Consider the following 6669-nt stretch of genomic DNA (forward strand, 5'->3'; position numbering starts at 1 on the left):
GAAAAATAATATTTGTTACAATGTTGTAAAATGGTGCAATCTGTAAAGAAGTTAGTTAAATTGATATTTAGGTAAATCGACGCCCCGTATATGGATTTTTATTTTTTATTAAGAAAAACAAAAATGAAACAGGGTAATATTTATATTATGCAGTGATATGATAATTTTTAGTTGGTTTAACAGGTACAATTGATGTAAAAATTTCACACTCAACAATAATAAGCGTTATACGGGGTGTATTAAATGTTATGTTACTCGCACGATCGTGCACAAACATGTAAAATATTATATTAGAAGTTTAGGGTTAAAATATAAACAAATTTAGACGATTAGGTAGACTTAGTTTTGGACGATGTTGAAATAAAATTTATTAAAGCTTCGTGAAACTGATAAATACGTTGTTTTATTTGTTTTTGTGTAATACAGAGAATATCGGAGAGAACTTCTAAGAGCTTTGCAAACAAATCATTTGTATTAAGGGCCATATTGTCGAGTCTATATAAAAAGGGAAAATCTTCTGAAGTTTGCATTCCTTGTGGGTCATCATATTGACAAATCTGTGTTAAAGACCGGTGTTTGTTATGGGTAAGGAATAATATATTTTTTTAAATACGATTAGTGTAATTCATGTGAGTTCCATTATACGAAATTAGGTTTGCACTTGTTCTTAATTTTTGTTTCTGAAAATACACAGTTTACTAAATTAAAAAACAGCATAAAAAAATGCGTTTACTGTGATGGATATAATAGATCGGGGCTAAAAACATTAATAAAATTAATAAACATTTATAAGCGATCTAAATTCGGAAGTGAAATGTCGTGAGTTAATTTACGGTGAAAAGTTGTTTAAACGAGTTGATGCTTCTATTGGAAATGGCCTATATAAAAAGATTTTTAAAAAAATGCATAAATCTTGTTTCTACTTCAAATAAATTCAAGTTAGAAATTTTGATCCCATAAACTCCAAAATTATATTGTTTACCAAAAACCCATAAGCCTGATAGTAAAATGAGACCAATTGAATCGATGTAAGCAGAAAGGGCACATGCCATAAAAATACATTTTTGGGAAATCGATAAAAACTGTTTTTTTATCAAACTAAGTAAAATTATTAACATTTATTGTTATAATTGATTTGTAGTTTGAATAGCACGATTTGTCATCTTATATTTTAAATTTAAAAATTGATCTTAGCTCCCCCAGAAGACCTTGAAAGTATTGACATGTGCCCTTTTTGCAAATAATGCTATTTAGTAAATTTTAAAAATATTTATTTTTTTTAATACCGCTTTAGTTATGTAAAGTACAAGTCAAAAATAAACAGCTAATTTCAATAGAAAAGTACAATGTTTTGGAAAAACTAATCTTCGGTTCACTCATTGATTATTGATTGTAGGCCACTGAAGAATAGCATCGAAATATGGTTTGTGTTCTTCTGCAACAAAAGCAGTGCATTCCCTTATATGCTCCATTTTGTTGGCCTTGAAGCCGGCCCCAGACGATGTGTGTATTCGGCGAATGTACCTTCGTACTGCGGCTTCGGCTACCCTCCCACATGCTACGGCATTCGGGATATATTCCACATCGCATCTTTATTGGCAAACGTTCGCCACAGGGCTTCAGTTATAGAACAGTAGCGGGGAGGAGTAGTAGTGGTTTTTGCAGCCTATGTGGTTATTTTAGGAAGCATTTTGCATTTTATCAAATGCAAACCAGTTTGGTTTAAAAATGTCATTTGTGCCAGCACTAGATTTGTTGCTTGCTTTAACTCTGTTAAGCAGGGTTCTGAATATAGACATTAAAGAATCTTTCTTCTTTTTTAGATCTGCGACACTTATTTGGTCCTTCTTTGAAAAAGATGAATGTATTTGCACCCAGGCGTCGCCAACTTTGTTCCTATTTTTGTGGTCTGGGTATTTTGGGTCCCATATTACGAGATATAATTCGTACAGATCCAAGAATTCAATCGCCAAATCATTAGACCATTCCATGATAACTTAAATAAATAACACCAATAAATATTAATTTTAATTTTCAAGTAAACTTAAAAAAGCAACTCACCAAAAATATTATACAAAAACGCCCGCTGCTAAGCTTGTCGCGACTCTGACTGAAGACAAAATAGGCAAATAAGTGTGCGTAGCTAAGCACACCGTCTGGGAGCTAACGCGAATAAGCGCGGCCTCCTTTGATGCGTGCCCTAAAACCGACAGCAGTTCGGATAGCGGCCGAATGCCGAATGATACACGCACTTGACCTCCCACAGGCTCCGCGAAATACCGCGAATGCCGAACGTTCGCCACATACACACATCGTCTGGGGCCGGCTTAATAGGAACTTTTCCTAAGGGATGCGCAAGTTGTGATAAATGTATGTGACACCAAACCGTCAGTAAAAGGATAGGCTTGAACAGTGCCTTTTTGTTGGGGTGTGTATTTAAAATATGAAAACGTGCTTATTGTTGCTGTTGACGTGCTGTTGACCTTTTCGTTACGAGGAAAATGTTTTGTTTCTTCAGAGACACAGGTTTTTTTATAAAATTTTCCGCACCAGTTTTTGAAATCTAATACGTCACTTGTTGCAACCTCTTTGACTGAAAATTTTATATTATTTTTTGTACTGGTAATATAATCAAAATCGCTCTTATCCTGCGGGTGTATCAGATTATCAACGACAAACTTTTGTAGTTACGTTTCATTTCAATTTGCGCAACAACGTTTTTTAATTACAACGCGTCAGATAAACGAAACAGATAATATATGCAGCGTTAATGCATCAAAAGAAAATAAAATGATAAATGTACAATAACAAACATGCCTGTCTCGTTTCGATTGACGGATGACATTATTTGTCACAAGATAATTTAAATTTCAAATTATGGAAAACAAAAAGCCTTTTTGTGGATTTCTAAAACCTCAAGCCAAAAAAATGGTACTTAATGTTATTAATTACCACTTCGAGAACGAAAAAGAAAATAATGGGTTGCCTAAGAATGTACAAGAAGAAGTAGCTAGAGCGCTTGGAATTAGTTTAAGAATGGTGCAAAATGTTGTATATGAAAACAAGAACAATCTTATTCCCTAGAAGGAAAAAAAGTGTAAAAGGAAGAAGTCGAAGACTGAAGATTTAAGTGAATGTGTAAAAATGGAAGTAAGGGATAGGATTTATGAACTATATAGGCTAAAAACAAATATAACGCTGTCATTTCTGAGGGATGTTTTAAAGCAACGCGGCACTTTGGAAATTGGACTTTCTGTTTTATCAAAATTAATTAAAAGCATAGGTTTTCGCTATAAAAAAGACTGCAATAGAAGATATTTGTTGGAACTACCAAATATTGTGAGCCAACGAATATAGGATTTTTAAGACAATATACACAAAATGAAAAATCAAAGTTAAGGAAAGTGGTACTCTTAGATGAAACTTGGATATTTTCAAACGGGAGTGGAATAAAATCGTGGCAAGATGAATCTGTGAAAAGCGTGAAAAGAAAAAAAGGATGTGGTCAGGGAAAACGATTTATTATTTTACATGCCGGGTCTTCAAAGGCATTCGTTCCAGGTGCAAGTTTAATTTTTTCTTCTAAGTCTAAAAGTATGGATTATCATGACAATATGAATTGCGAAATCTTTGAAAAATGGTTAGTTAATATCGAAAAGTTTAATGCCATTGAGCTTATATAGGCAGGGTCAAAAACTTATTATGAGAAGCATGTGCGTGCTGGGCTTAGATCTGACCAAGTTGAAGCTGTTTGGAATGAGGCATTGAATCACATCACAAAGGACTATTGGCGGAAATCAGTGGATCACACAGAAAACATTATTAGAACCTGGTGGAAGAGAGAAAAAGTACTCCATATCCAAGTTGAACCATTGATCATTGCTCCATTTGAAGAAGATTCGGAAAAAAACGAAGAGTTTTCAGACTCTGTTAGTGATAATGATAGTTATAATTAGTTTCTTTTTTTAGTCAAATTTGGTACTCCATTTTTACACATTCACTTAAATCTTCAGTCTTCGGCTTCTTCCTTTTACACTTTCTTTTCTGCTTGGAAATAAGATTGTTCTTGTTTTCATATACAACCTTTTTCACCATTCTTAAAATAATTCCAAGTGCTTTAGCTACTTCTTCTTGTACATTCTAAGCAATCCCTTATTTTCTTTTTCGTTATTAAAATAATTAGTTTTCTAGAAAAATAGAAAACCATGGGTCACAGCAGGCCTCAGAACTTCAGCTAAAAACCTCAGTTTTTTGGCTAAGTTGTTCAAGTTTAGAACTAATGCAAACATTATTCTTTATCATCAGAAATATCGTAGTCTATACAGAAAGACGATAAAAGCAGCAAAGGTTAAATATTATAGTGACCGCTTGAATATGTCCTCAAATAGGCAGAGAGAATGTTGGTCAATTATAAATGACTTCAGGTATTCTCACAAGAAAGTTTCAGAACCAGAAGACCAAATAGTTTAAATGATTATTACTGTAATATTCCTCATTTATTGCTCAAGGATGTGAATACTAATATTGATCCTTTGCATTATATTCAACAAGTGTCAGTTCAAAATTCTTTTTTCTTTTATCCTGTTAGCCTTACTGACGTTAGAGATGCAATTAAAAGCTTAAAAAACCATAAATCAGCTGGAGCTGATGAGATATCATCAAAATTGCTACTCCTTTTGCCTGACTTAGCATTGAATGCCTTAGCTTCTGCCATAAACAATTCCTTTCATAATGGCATCTTTCCAGCATGTTTGAAGGAGGCAGTGGTTATCCCTCTTTATAAGAGTGGAGATTTGAGTGAGCCTTGCAATTTCCGTCCAATTTCTATATTATCTACCCTTTCCAAGATCGTTGAAAAACATGCAAAAATCGGAATTTTATCTTTTTTGCAACATAATTGCATTTTATCTGCAAATCAGTTTGGATTTCAACGCTATTTTCGGCTGTTTGGAAAGTGTCTATGTGTCCTTAAATTCTGGAGAGTCCGCGGCGGCAGTATTTTGCGATTTATCCAAGGCATTTGATTGTGTAGATCATGGAATACTGCTGTCTAAGCTCAATAATTATGGCCTTAGAGGTGTGGCATTGCAATGGCTGGAATCCTATCTGTCTAATCGTACCCAAAGAGTTACAGTATCTGGATGTTTATCCGATTCAAGATCCCTTAAAACTGGAGTACCTCAGGGTTCAGTGTTAGGGCGACTATTATTTTTGCTCAATGTAAATGATTTGGGTTCATTAAAACTGCAGGGCAAAGTGGTTCAGTTTGCTGATGATACCACCATTTTATGGAATCATAGAGATTCTGATAATGTTAGAGCCCAGGTTTTTAAGGATCTTAAGATTTTATCGGAGTGGTGTGCTGTAAACAGGCTTGTATTTAATGTGGGCAAAACCTTTATTATGGGATTTAAGTGTGACGTTCAGGGCCTTAAGTTTAGTGAAAACTCCCCCTTGCAAAACAAAGAAAGCTGTAAGTTCCTTGGTATTACCATTGATGGTCGCCTGCGCTTCGAAGATCATATCCTAAATCTTGCATCAAAATTATCCTCTGGATGCTTTGCAGTAAGAATGGCGGAGCATGAGCTGGGAGGGGTTGCACGTTCAGTGTACTTTTCTCTTATTGAGTCCCATCTTCGTTATGGCTTGCTTTTTTGGGGTTTAAGCAACAAGGGATTATTAAACATAATTTTTGTGATTCAAAAAAAGGCAGTTAGATACCTATGTTCCGCTGGGTTAAGAGATTCTTGTAAACCTCTCTTTATATCTCAAAAAATCCTAACTCTTTTTTCTCTTTTTATCTTAGAAACAGCTACTCTTATTCATAAATGTCCTAAACATCCCTCTAATACTGGTCATATGACTCGCCAGGTTAACGATTTTCCCTTACCAATCCCTACATCCTCCCTCACCAAGAACTCGCTTATATACCTTAGCAAAAAAATTTACAACCATGTTCCTCTATGTATTAGACAAATTTTAGAAGTTAAGAAATTCAAAAAGGAATTAAAATCACTTTTATTGTCCAGGGCATATTATAGCCTTGACGATTTTTTTAATGATACCTTTTAACCTGTGCTCTGACATCATTTTAGTGTTCTAGTTTTGTTTCCTATTAAATAATTTAATTTACTTCCTCTAAATTCTGTTTTATTGACAGCTTTCCTTATTTTTTAATGAAATTTATCAAAAAGATGCTTTTTTTTTCAATCTGTTTTGTTATGATTAATTTTGGTAATGTGTGTAAATTTTATGGTAAAGTATTTTAGATGTTATGTTTATTTGAAATTTGAAATTTAAAGTGAATTTGGAATTTTTTTAGTGTTTAGGATGCTTGTACACAAGATTTTGTTGTCTTACGTAATATAGCACATTTTTTTTCTTTCTTTCTTTCTTTTTGCATTTCGTTTATTATTTAGGTATGATTAAAAAGTAAAAATTTTTTTTAAACAAAGCTAAGTAAATAAATTGGTGAATGAGCTGGGAGATAGATATGCCCGGCGCATTCTCCATTTTTCAATAGTTAGGTTCAATCTTTTTTGCCTTGTAATGTGTAAATGAATAAATATTCATAAGAAAACGACATTTTAAAGAACTGTCGTAGCTCCCCTCGTATTTATCTTTTTAAAAAAAGCTAAGTAAATAAATTGGTGAATGCCCTGTGAGGTA

The 6669-nt window shown here is 33.6% G+C and overlaps 1 long non-coding RNA gene across 1 annotated transcript; it reads right to left on the minus strand.

Annotated features, from left to right (window-relative positions):
• Nucleotides 1-1249: 1249 nt before the first annotated feature.
• On the minus strand, nucleotides 1250-2574 carry LOC126745049 (uncharacterized). Its single transcript, XR_007663417.1, has 2 exons — nucleotides 2062-2574; nucleotides 1250-1996 (listed from the first exon to the last, which is right to left on the minus strand). It is a non-coding gene; the product is annotated as an uncharacterized LOC126745049 (long non-coding RNA).
• Between the last annotated feature and the right edge of the window lie 4095 nt (nucleotides 2575-6669).

Source organism: Anthonomus grandis, chromosome 15 (assembly GCF_022605725.1).
Source record: "Anthonomus grandis grandis chromosome 15, icAntGran1.3, whole genome shotgun sequence".
In the NCBI taxonomy this organism is placed as follows: domain Eukaryota; kingdom Metazoa; phylum Arthropoda; class Insecta; order Coleoptera; family Curculionidae; genus Anthonomus; species Anthonomus grandis.